Source organism: Alexandromys fortis, unplaced genomic scaffold, assembly GCF_014885135.2.
Source record: "Alexandromys fortis isolate MF-2015 unplaced genomic scaffold, M_Fortis_MF-2015_v1.1 scaffold_159, whole genome shotgun sequence".
Classification (NCBI taxonomy): domain Eukaryota; kingdom Metazoa; phylum Chordata; class Mammalia; order Rodentia; family Cricetidae; genus Alexandromys; species Alexandromys fortis.
This window is the reverse complement of record NW_026068031.1, coordinates 1,247,033-1,264,776: the sequence shown is the minus strand read 5'-3', so window position 1 is coordinate 1,264,776 and position 17,744 is coordinate 1,247,033. Positions and strand designations below refer to the sequence as shown.

Below are 17,744 nucleotides of genomic sequence, written 5' to 3'. Positions count from 1 at the left end.
TTCAGCTATTGTGAAATCTGATTTCTAAAATATACTTCATCAAAAATTTGTCGATATCAAGCCAAAACAAAGTCAAACAAAACGCCCACATATGCCGGCATGTGTGGCTGCCAGTCTGCAATCTCTAGACACATTAGGAGGCATTGTTGGCTGTGCTATGCACAATCTGGTCTCTGCAGACCTTGAGAACCGTCATTCGGCGGAGGCACCGAAGGCGGTGCATCTCCCCATTTCTAGCTTGTAGCTGATCTCACCGATCTAGATTAAGGGCAGCTAGAAAGCTAGAATCGAAGCTGGGGCCGTCCCACTCCCAGCAAACATACAGATCGGCACAAAGGTGCGGCCTTTTGGTCTCACTCCTCACGGCCACCCCACCTTCTCCTACCTCCTCTTAATGTATGTCATCATGCCGTTATGTATACAAACACATAGGCCTCCCTCGAGTCCCCCATGACACAATGCTGAGGAGAAATGACTTTTTAAGGCACCTCTGTGAAAGAGGCCTTCTTAGTCCTATTTGATAAATGGATAAATCAAGACTTCACCAGGCTAACCTGATAGTTAATAAGCGTGAAGACCCAGCCTATCTCTTCTACTTCAAGTTTTCCTCGGTAGTAATAAAAGCACTAAGTGAGCTGCATGTATAGTCCCAGCACTAGGGAGGTGGAGACAAGAAGATCCCCCAGTGTTTTCTGGCCAATCAGAGAACTCTGGACCAATGAGAGGCCCTGTCTAAAACACAAGTTCAATAGATAGCTCCTAAGGAACAAGACATGTGACTGACCTTTGGCCTTTCACATGTACATGCATCCAGCAATGTACATCCATGAGAATTTGCACACATAAGTGCACAATTACACACACACACACATAAACAAAACAAAGCAAAAGTGCCAAGCGTGTACATAGCAGAAATTTGAAACTCAGTTACCACCTACACTTGCCCCTGTAGACCCCTGGGAGGGAGTTGCTTTCTCAAATTCCCCGCATCAGCCCCTGAATTGTAAAGTGGTTTGTTTCCCTAGAACATAGTACAGTCACCCAATCAGTTGACACCCCTTACAGAGTACAGAGTAGGGCACCCCTTCTGAAGACATTAAAGTCTGGCATTCTTGTAACAGTAACTAAGCTGCCTGGCCTTTGAATTGGCACCCCAGCTTGAGAACTGGGCCAGGGAATCTGATGAGATACAATGTATCGGGCCCGATTTGATTGTGCGCCCTGAAGAAGGCTTGGGGTGTCTTTGAGCTTGTCTGAGGAGAGTTACCTCGCTGTAACAGAGTCTCCCAAATCCAGGCCTTAGGGTGGCTTTGTGAGGGAGGCAGAGCGCAAAGGAATTCTTTGAATTCTTCTGTAATCAAATCTCCGGAGAGCTCTAAAATGAGTCAGCCGTGCACAAAGTCGCTGTTTGCCTCCAATTGAATTATGGTGCGGCTCCAACGTATTTGGATTAAATTATAACCGTATAAGAGCACAAGATGTTCCTAGGTCTTGAGGAATTCGTTGTTCAGACTCAGTATTGTCCCTTTTCTTAGCTGCTTTCCCTATAAACAATGTTGAAGCTACAGGGCTTCAAGCCTGCCTGTGGCTGAACCTCCCCATTTCCCAAGCACTTCTAGCTGCAGGGTTCCGTACTGGGTGACAGAGGGGGTCTGTGGGCTGGTTATGGGTGTGCTGGCCTTTGACTAGAGTCGTGATGAAGGCCATCCAGCCTCTCATCCCGCCTTAAGGACTCAGCCTTCAAGGCCCCTCAGATATTGTCTGACTCCTGAGCTATCAGTGGGACCCACATGTGTAGGGGAAAGGCTAAGAAACAGTTTGGAAGAATCTAAGTGTTGTGTAGAACTTGGCTCAACCCTTGTCAGGACATACTGTCAATCTGGCAAATGTCTACATGATGGTCTACTCAGGCCATCACAACCTCACCAGAACAAAGCAAAGACAGAGTGCCAGCTAATTCTGGTTTCCAGAGCAACAGTGAACTCCTGAAGATGAAAGGCTTTAATTCTGAGCTCTCCTCTGGGCATGCATCTGAGGGCATGTTTGAGGGTGTGCACATCCCCTTCAGAGTTCCTGGACAGGCATTGATCCAGTTCCCACACCGTTGGTTTAGCAATTGCCCGTACTCACTTGTTAGTCAAGTGAGATTCTAAAGCTGAATGGAGTGTTGCGTTGTTGTCTGAGAGCGAGGAGTTACTCTGATCATCTAGAACTTAAACCTCAATATATATCAAATGAACTTGAATGCTGCAAAAATCACTCTTACACAACATAGCAGATCTTTAATAATCGAACTATGGTTACTATATGACTCCTGGCATTTTGGTATCTTAGTGTGTGCATGCGTTGTGTGTGTGTGTGTGTGCATGTGTGTGTGCTCACAGACACATGTATGCGAGTGTAGGGGGTTGTTTTTACCCTAATTTCAGGAACTAATCAGGTTCTCTTCTTGAGTAATCAACTAAACCCATACTTCCAATCTCTCTTAACTATTCTGGACCATTGTGTACCTGCCGTGATTGCCCTATAGCCAGCCCTCTGTTAAAGCTGGCCAGCTGTAAATCTGACCACTATCTTTTCCTTTTGATTAAGGTGCTTGCTCCTCTTCCACCCTCCCTCCCTCTCTCCCTCTCTGTCTCTTCCTCACCTTCCTCCCTTTCTACCACCCCCCCCAGGTCTTCCCTGAAGGGGAAGAACTGTCTTCTCTCTAAGGAACTTATGGTTCAGATAAGTGTTTCCCAAAGGCCCTCTCACGACACTGCTTGGGAGGTTGTAGAAACTTTAAGAAGTAGAATCTGGTAAAAAGTCTTCAAGTCACTGTAGACGTGAACTGGAAGGGCATACTAAGGACCCAGCATTTTCTTCTTTTCTTTCTGTCCGGGGATTGGGTCAGTTTTACTACACATTGCCGGAGTGATATATTCCTTTACCATAAGCACCAAAGCATCATGGTCTTCCTGTCACAGGCTGTAGCCTCTGAAGCTGTGAGCCAAAAATAACTGTCCTTTTCCATAAGCTGATTATCTAAGGCGTTTGGTACAGTGTCAACAGGTTAACATCATCTATAAACTCAAGTGTGTCTTGATCTGTATCCAGGCTCAGCTGTGTAGGAAGTGCACACCGGAAGCATGACCACTGCTAATGTGCTGATGAGCACAGACCCTGCTGGAACTCAGAACATGGTTCCTTCAGGTAGTCCTTCATATGCTGTGTGGAGCTCAGCTGCTTGACATCTCCTCAAGTTCCCATCTCTTTCCTGTCTGGATCAGTACAGGAGACCTTGTTGCCTTAAAATTTGGGTCCCAACAAACAGAATATAATGACCTCCCCTCACTTTTCTGAAAAACTCATTATCTATAGAATAAACATCTACGAATGTAGCCACACCTGGATGGACTCGTTGCACAAAATAATGTTTGTCTCTTAGGTTTATTCAAATTCCAATGAAACTAATTTCACAAGTTCCTTCCTGTTTCCCAGGCCCATTCCTTATCCCTAATAATCACTTATGGCCCTCACAATTGCTTGCATTTCTCCATTCTATTTTGTCTTATGAATATGAGATTGCAAGCATTTTCTCCCTGACTGAGCTATTGATTAGTAATATGCTCAGACTCTCCCCTGGGCATATTATCAAATTTGTGTATCCTATCTTTGTTTACCTGTCTATAGTCAGTTCATCTCGGATGGGACAGGAGAATTTTCCCTTCATGCCTCTGACTCCCTGAGATCCAGAGCTCTACCCACAGGCACTGGATATTCCCTGAGTTTTCTGGGGGGAGCATCTGCCTTTTGTCTTGGGGGTCTCCAATGTTTAGTCTTGAGACATAGAAGGTTAGTTCTTTTCTTTCACGTGTCCTCTCTTGAGCGTAAAGAACCGAGAAAAGCCAAAACAGTGCAATAATGTAAGGTTGCTGGCTAACGTATTACACAGAGAAGCAACTGACCAGAACTGAGAGAAGGGACAGGAACTGTGGAAAAGAACAACTCTCGTGCACACAATGCTAAATTATGGATGGGCTGTATATACTAAAAGGGACATACAAAGGGAGTCACAGGCCCAAGCTATCAAACAAAAGGCCTACTCGGGCTTGATGATCTACAGCTCCAGTAGTAGCATCCGTGAGGGCAGATAACTTCATCTTTTCTGCTCACATTTTACTCTCCAAAGAAAGTCACCCTCCAAGTGTAGTCATGAATGTAAAATGTCTGTTCTGGGCTTATGTGTTGGATGCTTGTCCCTGGGTCATGGGGGGTGGAATTTCGGAAGGTGGTGGAAACTCCAGGAGCTGTGCCCAGATGGAGGAAGCCATCCTCAAGTCTCCTCATTCCCTTCCTGTTGCTGGGATGAAACACTCTGACAAAAAGCAACATAGGGGAAGAAGGGGGTGTAGTTCAGCTTCCAGGTCATAGTTCATCTTGAAGCAAGTAGGGGCAGGGGCTTAAGCAGGAGCTTGAATATGTTCCCTCAGTCATGATATTCTGCCCAAGTACAACCCTTCCAACCCACGACCAATTCTTGCTTTTAAGTTGCTCTGTCAGGTGGCCTGTCACAGTGGGGAGCAAGCTCATCGATGCAGAAGGGATGACATGAATGAGACATGACAAGTAGCCACCGTGAGTCCCCTGGCTGTTACCAGCATATAATACTCCCAGTAACAAATAATGTGTTTCGGGATAAAATTACCACTCACCACACTTGTCCTACTGAGCTGTGGGGGTTGACAACATGTGTGCCTGAGACCTTAAGAAAGAATCCTAGCTAGGCACATCACTTTAGTCCCAGCACCCAGGAGGCAGAAGCAAGCAATGAGACTAGCCTGGGCTACTGTTTCAAGATATTCAATCACACTATGGACTCGAAGTTCGTTTTCATTAATTAAATAAAATCAACCTTGGGTCAGGAGGCAGATCCAGCAACTAGTGGACAGAAAGAAATTATAGAGAGTACAAGGGAGTCTGGAGGATGGATAGAGAGATGCACAGGAAGTAGGAGGGAGGAACTTGGAGTGTGGCGGTCTTTTTTGGCTTGGTGGAGCAGGACGATTTCTCTCTGGTCCAGAGGGAAGGTCAGCTAGCTGCTCTTCAACCTCTCTGAGCTAGCAGGCTTTCACCCCACCCACTGACTCCTAAGTCTTACTGACAAATAGGACATTAGAGATTTCATTAATTTGGTGGCAGATCGAGGGGGACATTCAAGTCCGGCCTGGCTGCTGGACCAGTAACTGTAGAGCCACAATTACTGGCTGAAATAGCAGTATACTCAGGTGTAGCCACCATGCTGGAGGGGGGGGGGAAGGAGTCTATGTAGTGAGTTCTAGACCAGACAGGGATACAGGGATTCCTTGTCTCGAAAAAACAAAACCAAACACACAAATCACCACCACCATCAACAGCAGCAAAACTAGACTGAAATTTAATAAAGCATAGATCCAGAACAAGTCACTTCATCTCTCTAAACATTTTGTGGAGGCTAGATCAATGAATAAATTGCATCATGATTTCCCACCCTTTCATGATAATGCATTTTGATCCATACCAATTTTCCGAATCGTGGCTCTTGTGTTCCTTGGAGCAGCGCCACCCCGAGGAGGCGCCTTCAGCTAAAACATCACGGTCATTATTGTAAGCAAACACTCTATCCGACAGTAACTCCGAGGAAGCGTGAATGACAGCGCTTTTCTCCTGGGATTGCTAATTAACACGTGAACGTGTCTGTACCGGCTCACAGAGAGATGGGGCAGACATGCTCGCTCTACAGCGTGTTCTTTCTAGAGCTATGGAATGCATCCCACAGACAGACACGATGAGACTGATACTAACCTCGCTGGTGTCATAGCTTATAATCACCTGTTTATCTGTGTGTCTGCCTGACTTAGGGATGTCCCCCTAGCTTCTGTGACACTGGGACTTAATACATCATCCGTTATGTCTTAAGTACCTGATAGAAAGATTTGCTTGTCTGTTTGTTTATTTCGGGTGATCCCAGGACCTTGCACATGCTAGAAGCCTGCTGCTGAGCTATACTCAGCCCTGAAAAGCTTCTAAAAGCTCGTTATTGTCTGTCAATCAAGCCCACACGTACATTTGGAAATAAATGTTGTTTGTACACATGAGCAAATCATATTACATGTTTAGCTTACAGATAATACTTTATTTTGGATACATTAGAATTCCTTGAGTTTTTTTTTTTCTTAACCCTCCAGCGATTTCTACTCCTGCTCAGATCTGTGGACAGAAAATACACAGGCAACTCCATCCTATAGTACAAGAACTAATATCACACATTTAGTTCATTTCTGTCTCCAATCCAATAGTATTTCTTACTCAGGAATTGGCTTTAGTTGCCCAGCAAATTTCCCACTTGGGGTGGTAATCAGTCATTAAATAAAATAAGGTCATAAAATACCCAACTGTTACACAGGACTTGAATTCAGATCTGCAGACGGCTCTGCCCTGGGTTAAAGAAAATAGTTTAATTTTGAAAACCAGACTATGTTCCCGTCCTTCCCCAGATCCTGTGAGTGTCTTTACATCATAAATATACCCAAATTCATTGTTTACTTGTCTCACCACTGATAGAAGCAACATAAGGAGGGGACAGTTTATGTGGGCTCACAGTTCTGGGGGATACTGCCTATCAAGGCAGGGAAGGTGATGGTGTCCTGAGTAGGAGGAGGTTGGTCATGTTGCATCCACGGCCAGAAAGCAGAGAGATGAGTGTACCCGAGTACTTCTTTTCCTGAAGCCCAGAACCCCAGCCCACAGACTGATGGCATCCACACTTCAAGAAGATCCTTTCACTTCACTTAATCTGTCTAGGAATCTCCCACAGACTCGTCCCAGATATCGCCGGCGCTAGAGTTCTCTAAGCTGTTGACTGGCACTAACCATTATACCCGCTGGTGGGATTTTTCTTGTGTGTGCCCTGGGGTGACCTCAAACTCCCAATCCTCCTGCTTCGGCCTCCTGAGTAGCTGGGACTAGAGGGGTGCCCTGTGCCCCTCCGCTGGACTCTTCTGTTTTGAAAACTCTTGTCAATGTTTCACATCTCTGGGGATTTTCATTTACTTCAAATGCACATGAAAGCAAAGAATAGAAAAGAATCATTTTAAAGCCTGTGTGTGTGTTTGTGTGTATGAAAATTCACAACAGAAGGATTCTAAGAAAATTCTCATAAGGAGAAATCATGGGAGACTTTGTAGAAGAATATGGTGCTCATGAAACAAAGGGAAATGTATGTATTTTTGAACAATTGTTTCACTTCTCTGTCCTCAGTTGACTCAGAGTATTGGCGTTGTCACCACTTTACTGCACAATCTAAACTGAAAAATACAATACAGATGGATCCCTCACTCTGTTCACAGGGGAGGTTGGACAGGTCAGCCCTCTCTTTCTTTATGTTGACCAAGATTTCTGTCCCTTCTAGTTCCGCAGCTGTTCAGTCCCAAAGAAATACACAGAGGTCTACATTAATCATAAACTGGTTGGCCTATTAGCTCAGGCTTCTTATTAACTCTTACATCCTACATTAACCCATAATTCTTGTTTGTGTTAGCCACATGGCTTGGTACCTTTACCAGTGAAGCCTTCTCATCTTGCTTCCTCTGTGTCTGGGTGACGACTGCAGACTGACCTTTCCTCTTCCCAGAATTCTCCTGTTCTCATCGCCCCACCTCTACTTCCTGCCTGGCTACTGGCCAAGCAACATTTTATTAAAATACAAGTGACAAATCTTTTCAGGGTACCAGACCATTGTCCCACAACAAAATTTTGTGACTGTCATAGAATGCCACAGACTAGGTAGCTACCAAAGAAAAGACAATGGGTCTGTCCCATGACTATTGAAGTTGGTACACCCAAAATCAAGAGACTGTAACTTGTGAAATTTTGGTGAAGAGTGAAGAATGAGGCTGCTTTCTGCCCTTGTCCAAAAAAAAAAAAAAAATCTGCCTGAGGCTAAATTGAAGAGTTTTGGATTAATTGCATTTGCAGAGGAGATTCCAAAAGACCCTGGCTTTGACTTTGCCATGTGGTTTGCTCTTATGAAGATCTATATTGAAAAGGAGCAAGCTAGGCAAGGAAAAATACGAAAAGTACAGTTCAAGGAGAAAAGGGGCACCAGGAAATGGAATGACAATGAATTCTATATTCAAGGAGATAAACAGATTAAAGAAAATCCTGATGTTAGATGGAATAAAGGGAGTGGTGACCTCAGGGCAAGAGCCTACCCAGCTATGCTTGAGAGAATGAATCAGAGAAAAAGCTCAGAGCCTGGTGTGGCGGTGCCTATTTAAATCTCAGCACTCAGGAGACAGAGGCAGGTGGAGGCCAGCTTGGTCTACGGATTGAGTTTTAGAACAGCCAAGCTTAGGCAGTGAAGGAAACCATGGAAAACAAAATTCCTATCAAGATGTAATTGAGTAAGGGGATTGTGTTACAGCCTCAGCAAGCAGCAGTACTTGACAGTTTTGGTCATGTGGTTCTGGCTTTAGAGTCAAGGATAGAAGCAAGGGGTAGAGAATCCCCATCCAAGATTAAGGAAAGCCCCCGAGGTCAGATGTACAGCAAGGGATCCCTGTATAGAGGCCTAGAGAGGCCCTTCTGTGAAGCTGTGAGTCAGTCCCAATAAGAGGTTTTCCTTTATAAGAGTTGCCGTGGTCATGGGATCTCTCCACAGCAACAGAAACCCTAACTAAGACACTTGTTACAGGGAGTCTCAGCTCAGAACTAGTGGGTGATGGGTAAAGGAGCATCTCCTCCTGTCCCGTTAGATGTTAGCTTTACCAGGATGATGACTTGCTGGGCTGATAATCTGGTGAGGAGAGAATCAGACGGGGATGGCAGGATCTGTGTGGCCAGCAGGAGCTCAGCAAATGTGAGGCCAGAGAGATGGTTTTGTGATTAAGAACACTTGCTGCTCTCACAGAGGACCAGGGTTCGTGTCCCAGCACCCACATGTGGCTCACAGTCATCTATAGTTCCAGTTCAAGGGGTTCTTGCCCCCATCTTCTGACCTCTGAGAACATCAGGCACACATATGGTCCCACATATAAATGCAGGCAAAACACTCATATACATAAAATATTTTTTAGTCTAAAAAATTCTGTAAATTTCAGGAAACCATAGTGAGCAAAACTAGAAAATTTAAAATATGAACTTCCAAATTTACTAAAAAAATCAACAGCAAGCTCAATACACATTTATGGCAATGCAACTATAAATTTTGTGAATTATAACTATTTTTCTAATTTAAAAAAAATCATGAGGATCCTGGTACTGCTTTCTATTTTGTTTTGCAAATCTCTTCAGTGACTGACTGGACAGGTTCTCATATCTGCTTCCACACACCAGCTACTATAATGTTACATGTCATGGGAGAGAGCAGTGTAAAGGTGAATGTTATGAAAGTCTCCAGACTTTTGCAAAGGTCACAGTGATTCTTGGAAGGCCCTGGACCACTCTCTGAGGACTGCTGGCTTACAGGACACATATAAAGATAACTTCCAGTACTGATTTCATGGACCGCCTAAGTACTGTGACGTCACTATAGAGGATGGGTGTTTCAAACCAGAAATTTAACCGCTGGAATTGATCTATCCCATCTTGCCTTCGGAGTATTTGAAGCCAGCTTTATGGCCTTGAAGATCAGTGATTGCGTTTGATTCCTCGACAAGGTTTCAGAAGAATATGAGGAAAAAGAGAGCAATTTCATACAGGTTGGGGGAGTGTGGTGAAGTTTTGAGGGACAGAACTGCTTCAGAAGGATTTGAGTCGGTTACGGCAGAGCATGTGTCTTTAAAAGATACTTCCATGAGACGTGTTCGAGGGGACTCAGAAGGAAATAGACTTTCTGGGAGCATACGTTGTGGTGCGCAAAAAATATTAGAAGCACGATCTGACATTGCACTACTTGCCGCATGTGTTCAGGAATGACAGAAGAGAAGAGAGAAGCATCAGGAGAACTGTTCTAGGCCTTGACGGAGATTTAGGAATGCTGGGGTGGGAGGGAAAGGAGGAGCAGAGAGGAAACACAGGCTATCAAGGGGGCATCATTTAAGATCCCCTCTTCCAGGCAACAAACATCCCCAGCAGAGATCATGCATTAAAACAAACTGTAATAGCACCAAGAGGCCGACTCAGCAAGTTAAAGTACCTGCCATCAGTCCTGAAGACTGGGATCCCTGGGACCCACATGGCAGAAGGAGGGAACTGACTCCTGCAAATTATCCTCTGACCTCCACACACATGTTGTGGCCTGCCTGTAAGTGTGTGCATGGATGTATGCACATAGGTGCAAAGGCACATACACACACTAATAATGAATGAATTAAAAATGAATAGTAATAAAGGCCAGTAAAGGACACTAAAAAATAACCTTTTGTAAGATGATGTGTGTCTGGAAGCCAGTTACAAATTATTTCAGCATAAGATGGGAAAGAATAATGGATTAAAAATTACTTTATTGAAAAAAATTTCATACAGTATATTCTGATCATCGTTTTCCCTCCTCCTCCTCTGCCCAGATGGGATCTCCATGGGTTGATAAATTTTAATTGTATTGAAGACTTTCTCTAAAGAAAGGATGGGTATATAAAAAAATTATTTGCATGGCGGGAGGGGTGGCGAAGCAGCTAAGTAGGTTAAGAGCACATAATGCTCTTACAGAGATCCCAGCTTTGGTTTGGATGTAACTCCAGCTCCAGGGGATTCCAACACCCTCTTCTGGCTTCCGTGGGCACCTGTCCTCATATGCACACACCCCCTCTATATATATACTTAAAAAACAATCAATCTTTTAAAAATAAACACTTTGAAAACACATTTAAAATTAAAGACTCACACAGACTGTTGAAAATTCTGCTTCTTCATCTTTGCGAGTGTGTTAGTATTGTTTATTTTGAATCTGCCTTTTAAAACAGGACTGCGGATAGTGGGTCTACAAGTTGGCTTGTAACATTTGCAGAGCTTGCTGTTAATGCCTGACAACCAGTGTTCAATTCCTGGAACCTGCAGTCCAAGGAGAGAACCAACTCCCAAATGTCCTCTGATCTCCATTTTGAATCAGCCCACATATACACATCATCATCATCACCATCATAGGAACTAGATGTCAACAGAAAACTCTCATGTTTTTAACCCTCCTGAACTCATGTGATACTGTATGTATGTATATATATATATATATATATATACATACATACATACACACACACGTAGGGAGCCATTGACTTTGACTGGGATTCTGAATTAATTTCTAAGTAGAATATAATGTGTCTTGAGGGATAAGTTATGAATGTGCTGTTTCAGTCATTATTAAGACACTATGACCATCAAAATACTTGTTTAAAATTCAGCAGCAAAAATGTTTTCTGGGAGGAGTCTAATGTCACTAATGGCAAGGCTCGGGGCACTATCTCAAACTCAAACGCGTCACCTTGGCATTTTGAATAGTTTAAGTTAATAGAATTTGAAGGACGGCATATGTGGGAAGGATAGCCTGGCCTTCCCTTAAGGTAGGTTATTAAGAGTTTTATTTGTGAGGTAGCCTCCTTCTGACAGGAAAAAAAACCATTCTTACTCCAAGGACAAAAAAAAAATTAAAAAATAAATAAATAAATAAAAAGTCATGCTTCTACCTCTGTATGGCAATCATGCTATAAGCTACTTCACGTAACATACAAAACACACAAAACCGTGCCTCCAGGCTGCTTTTGCTCTGGGTGACTATTAAGATGTTGAAACACTGTATGGTATGTGAGTGTGGCACATGCGTGTGGTGGCACATGTGTGGAGCACAGAGGACAGCTTTGCAGAGTCGGTTCTCTCATCCTACTTTTAGGTAGGTCCCGGGGATTGAACTCATGTCATCGGGCTTGCCATTGGCAAGCATCTTTACTTGCTGAGGTGTCACCTCGCTGGCGCATACTCTAATTCATAAGCAGCATTTGACTCTATTTTGAGTGAAAATGCAGAGTGGGGATGGCTCTGCTCCTGGTACACGCTTACATGTGTACGCCATCACCTATCTGCAGCAACCCTAAGAGAGCACCTGATGAATTCCCTATTCCTAAGAATGGTTCCACTTATGAGTTTATCAGAGCAGATCAGAAATACATGAGAACATAGGCAGATTAAAGTCAAATCAGAAAAAGGCAGGCCCAAGTGCTTACTGTACATTCTAGGCCAGGAAGGTTGAACACCCTCCCCTGGACTCCATAAAGAGAACACTTGATGTTAATATCATCATGGCCACACTGACTTGTCATTGACCGGTGTGTGTGTGTGTGTGTGTGTGTGTGTGTGTGTGTGTATGTGTGTGTGTAGATGGGTGGGCCAGGGTAAGATATAATGGGAGTTAATATTAGAATAAAAAGAATCTGTATTTGCCAGTGGCCTACTGCTAAGGGAGGCAGGAGTAGTTGGCAAATTGCAGCCAATGCAACTGATGTAACTTGTGAATTTCTTGTTGTTCTGAGATTGTGGAAGGGCACAAGCCTGTGTTTATGGCATGGAGCATTCACACTCACGACACTCTGATTTACTACGCTTCCTCTCACTTTTCTTCATCCCATGCCATTGGTCTATTTCTCTCCATTCTTCATGAACCCTAGAATTAAAGCTCTCAGGCTTAACCCCTCATATTTCTGGAGTCATGGGCCAGGGCCAAACTCTGAGTGCCCTCATAAGGCAAGTCTGGTCACCTGCCTCACAAAAGTCAAGCGAAAGTAGTGATGGAATGTTGTGGAATATTGGTACACTGTGCGAAAATGTATTACTATGATTGGGTTAATAAAGAGCTGAATGGCCAATAGTTAGGCAGGAAGTATAAGCAGTACTTCCAAGGGGGGGGGAGGGAAGTAGGACATGAATTTAGGTGCATGGCAGACACCAAGGAGGCATGGAGGGAATTGGATCTACAGAACGAAAGAAAGGTAAAAAGCCAGGAGGCAAAACATAGATTAATATAAAAGGGTTAATTTAAATTATAAGAGTTAGTTTTGATCCTATTGCATGTATTGGCTTTGAGGGAGCCTAGGCTGTTTGGATGCTCACCTTATGAGACCTGGACGGAGGAGGGTTTTCCTCGGACTTCCCACAGGACGGAGAGCACTGATTGCTCTTTGGGCTGACGAGGGAGGGGGACGTGATTGGGGGAGGGGGAGGGAAAGGGGAGGCGGAGGTGGGGAAGAGACAGAAATATTTAATAAAAAAAAGAATAATGGGAAAAAAAAAGTTAGTGGGACAAGCCTAAACTAAACTAAACAAGCCAAGCTTTCATAACTAATAAGTCTCTGTGTCATTATCTGGGAGCTGACTGGTGGGACAGAGAAATACTCATTACAGTGGAAAGGATTTCCGAAATCAGTATGGTCATTGGCAGGGGTGGGCAGAGGAGTTTAAACATCTCCGCCTATCTTTGGAGGTACTGACATGAACTCCTGCCTATAGGAGGGTAGGATGATAGGAAGCAAAGTCTTGGTCAAATTGTAGTCTGGTGGATTATTGTCCCTGGATTGGTCATCTCAAGGATCTAGTCATTGCTGCAAGGGGAGAGATTGCAGATTCTAATTCCATCATAAGATATTTACCCAGGGCTGGAGAGATAGCCCCGTGGTTACCTAATTCCCCATTAAAGGACTAGAGTTTGTGTCCCAGTATCATTTTGTGTAGCTCACGAGTGCCTGTAACTCCAGCCCCAACAGATCTGATGCTTCCTCTGTCCTAGGTGGGCAATTGCACACCTATACGTGTGCATGTGCACACACACAGAGAGATGCGTAACTAAAGCAAAATGTAATCTTTTTAAAGGGTAATGATCCACAGAGTGTTGTTTCTGGAGTCCAGGGTGAGGGCAGAAGAGAAGGAGCCAACTAAGAAGCCAGATGCTAAATAAAAGTAGAGACGCCAAGTTCTGCTTCTGACCTGATGGGCATTTGCAGGTCCAAATGAAGCCACTGCTTACTGCTTGCAGCCTCTGTTCTTGTTTCACTCACAGTCTTTCCTTTATGAAGGTTCTCTATCACATAAAGGTGTGCGCAATAAATTGGTGTGCTTTCTCTTTTCTTCCTTTATTTTCTGCTGCAGGGAGCCAGCCAGCGAGCCTAAGGCAGTTAGAAGGAAAAGACCCTGTTCCTTATCTACACTCATGCCCTCTAGAACTGTTGGAACAAGGTGGTAATACAAAGCAGACAGCCTCTGAGGCTGTTTTATCGTTGTTTTAAAACCTGGCACAGTGTGCCCTTATTGCCGGCACCAGTGAACACTAGCCACCTCACCTTGGATTCCCACCAAAGCCTTGGAAATGGAAGCTAGGGTGATCCTTCAAAGGATGAAACGAGGGCACAAGCCCTCCAATCGCCACTGCTCCACCGCCCTTTCTTCTCCAGAAGGTCTGAGACCGCTAGGCTCCTGGCATGGGAGAGGGACCAGGGACGGCGGTAGGTAGACTGTTGTCCTTGGAGCCATTGCAAAGTCTCCACTAGGGAGAGTGAAAGGGTTAACAGTAAGAGCGCAGATACAGCCAATCCATTTCATCTTGGGAGGCAGGGAGAGTGGAAAACACCCACCCAGAAAGACAGAGCTGCAGAGAACACACCTTATCAGTCCCGTGGGGGATGATATAAAAAGTACGGCTCCTTTGCTCAGGGCGGGTAGACTGGATAGCCGAGAAGGTTAGTCTGAAAGAAAATATCTCTAAATTAAGAAAAAGCAACAAAAGATGAAGAACAAAGGCATGGGACACACACCAGAGGTCATGTGGGCGGCCTTTGCCATCATGTTCAGCTCTGTCTGTTCCCTGTGCTTTGGGGCTCCGGCGTCGATATCAGTCACAGAATAAAGAGCCTTCAGGGGCTCTGCAGGGCTCCATATGCTTAGCTGTTCCTATGGTAGACTGTGGGGACTTTTCCAACTTGCTAAATACAGCTGCTGTTCTGTCTTTTCTATATAATTAGATTCACTGATCCAAGCCAACAAAATATTGAGGATTGAAATTCACAGGAAGCTTCCAGGAAACCTTTGGAGAGCCACATTTCTCATTTCTGGGCTCAGAGCTCCCAGGCACCCCCCCCCCATCTCCCTCTCTCTGATGGGACTAAATTGTATTTCCTCTATAGCTTTCTCACAGTGCTGGAGCTTGCAAGTCCCTTTGCCCTAGACTGAACATCTGAATCCACAGCACCAGGCACCAGGGTTACAAAGGTGGACACAAAGGTGCTTTTTTGGGGGCATGTTTAAATGACCCTTCCTTGAATAAATAGAAAGGAACCAGGGGTTCACTGAGTAGAATGCACTCAACCTTCAGGCTAAATGTGAATGAGGGAGAGAGAGTTTATTTGGTTGGAAATACCTTCTCACCCAAGTGAGCTACTCATGTATGCCAAGCAGAAGGCTAGAATCAGAAAGCAGAGAACATGGGTGGGAAGGTATGCGGCAGAGGGCTCCCTGAGTGGTACTGTTCTAAACAACAAACCTTCCTTTCGGGTGTGTAACCCACTATCTCCCATCATGCCTTTTCCAGGGATGCTTTCCTGTTTTATTAGCCATAAAGCGACTGGGGGATGCTTGAAGCAAGGGCAGGACAAGACTCAAGGGACTGACATTTGCTTCAGTGATAACTCTTTCCTAGGCAGATGCTAAATGAGGAGTTAGATTCATTGTTCATCCCTCATGTTTTTAACTGAGGACTCCTAGTCATGCGACTCAGAAATTCTAACCATTTCCCATGACTTCAACTTGGAATAAACGAACTTGGTGTTGGGGAGTATACAATAAATTCTTAGAACTCTGCAAGCCCTGTTCACTCCTCAATACAGCTATGCCTACATCTGCCTATTTTATCTTCTTAAGTCATGGTCATTCCAAATGAGAAAGGCTATAGTTAGTCAGGAAGTCAGAGACCAGTAGTCAAGGTCAACTCCCTCACTATACTATCCCCCTCCCTCTTTTACATATGAGGCAAATTGCTCTTCTTGCCAGTCAAAGAAGGGGCAGAGTACCAGATCTTCCAAATAGCCAGTCAAAGAAAGGGCAGAGTACCAGATCTTCCAAACAGATACCAGCTGCACAAGGCCAGGGGATGAACAGTTCCCTAAAAGTCCTACCAGATGCATGGAAGGCCTTCCACTGACGGTGTCCTTACTACTGGTAAGGACAGACTTAGGGGAATTTTGGCTGTACTGAGCAGGGCCCACAGCTTCGAGTCAACAACATGCATGTACCCTGGGTATCACTATATAACTCATCATGTAATGTGATTATACTAAAGGGTAGAGTTAGTCAAATGACCTCTCAACAAATATTACTTGAGCCCACAAAACAAAAACAAAACCACTATCCACCGTGGGGTCCTCAGGAGGTCTCCCAGACTGCTGCTTATACCCACATAACCAGTTTCTCAAGCATTCTCTCTTCTAAATACACTTTTTGCTGATTGGCCATTTGTGGCCAGTCATATATGACTTCTTATGATGAGAACAAGGACCTGGACCCAAAGAGTCAGCCCCGCCCCCTTTGAAATGAGCAAATGTATTGATACTGAAACCAGAGTTTTAGGCAAAAACTGGGCCTCTGTGACAGCACAAAAAAAGACAGACTTGGGGACCCATTCCAGTAGTCAGCCACAGAAAAGTAATGCCGAAATCTGGGAGAGAGATATTCAGTGTGGCCCCATTAGAAAGAGGAAAAAATCAAGTGTTGGGTGACCATCCCTCCTCCCCAGTCTGTCTTTGGGTTACTGACTTATGTCAAATAAATGGAGAAAGAATTGGGGCCAAAGACAGGCAGCATGTGCGATTAAGCAGTCCTGGTCTAGGTATGCTTTTGTTCTGCAAAGTGGTCCGCAGATGTCATGTAACTGTCAATGTTTCCCATCTGGCTAGTTACCAAAAACGATGGGCTTGTTGTCACTTTGGCCCTTGCTATGCTTTGAGTGTGGACCCTCAAGGTTCATGTGGTGGAGCTCAGTCCCCTATGTGGTAGCCCTTGGTGGGGTATGAGAGGTAATACGTGGAGCTGCCTTCAGCAAGGGTGCCGCTGGCCCTTCTGTAATGAGCCAGCTCTTGAGGGACTGAGCTGTTACAAAGCAAGGCCAGCCCACCCACTTGGCTCCGCCCTTCCTGCATGCAGCCTGTTCCCTCTTTGCTCTTTCACTGTCTTGTGACGTAGCCAGGAAGCCTTCACCAGAGGCTGACTCCGTGGGAGCCAGCGCTGAGCTGCTTCCACTCTCTAAACTGTGAGCTGAATAAATCTCTTTTGTTCATAAAGTTCCTAGCTTCAGGTATTCAGTCATAAATTTAAAAAAATGAGTCATATAGGCCCGCTTTGTACTCTCTCTGTACCATGACAGCGGCTTGTCCTTCCACTGGGTTACCACATGGCGTGTACTTAAGCCCTTGCAGGAAGCTGGAGCCATGCTCTCAGAGGTCCAAGATCCCAGAACCCGAGCAAAACCAATTGTTGTTTATGAATTATCCAGTGGTTTGGGCAGCATTATGTTTAAATAGAAAAAAGGGGGAGGGGCTAAGACAACCACCAAGGGGTTTCCTATAGATTTAGCAGCCATGGTGACATATTATACATGTCAATAGCAAAGCCTAACAGAACCGGCACTGTAGGAAGGCTGCTTCTCACTGAGGACCAAACCTGTACCCCCTCCGATTTTTTGCCTCTAGCTCTTTATTGAGTTACTTTTACAAGCAGCGAGACCCGTGTGAATCAACTCCCTTCCTCCTGTCAATCTG

The 17,744-nt window shown here is 44.7% G+C and overlaps 1 protein-coding gene across 1 annotated transcript in view; it reads right to left on the bottom strand.

The window, feature by feature from the left end:
- Positions 1-17,744, bottom strand: part of Rgs6 (regulator of G protein signaling 6) — a 645,208-nt gene that overhangs the window by 231,581 nt on the left and 395,883 nt on the right. The window lies entirely within an intron of this gene.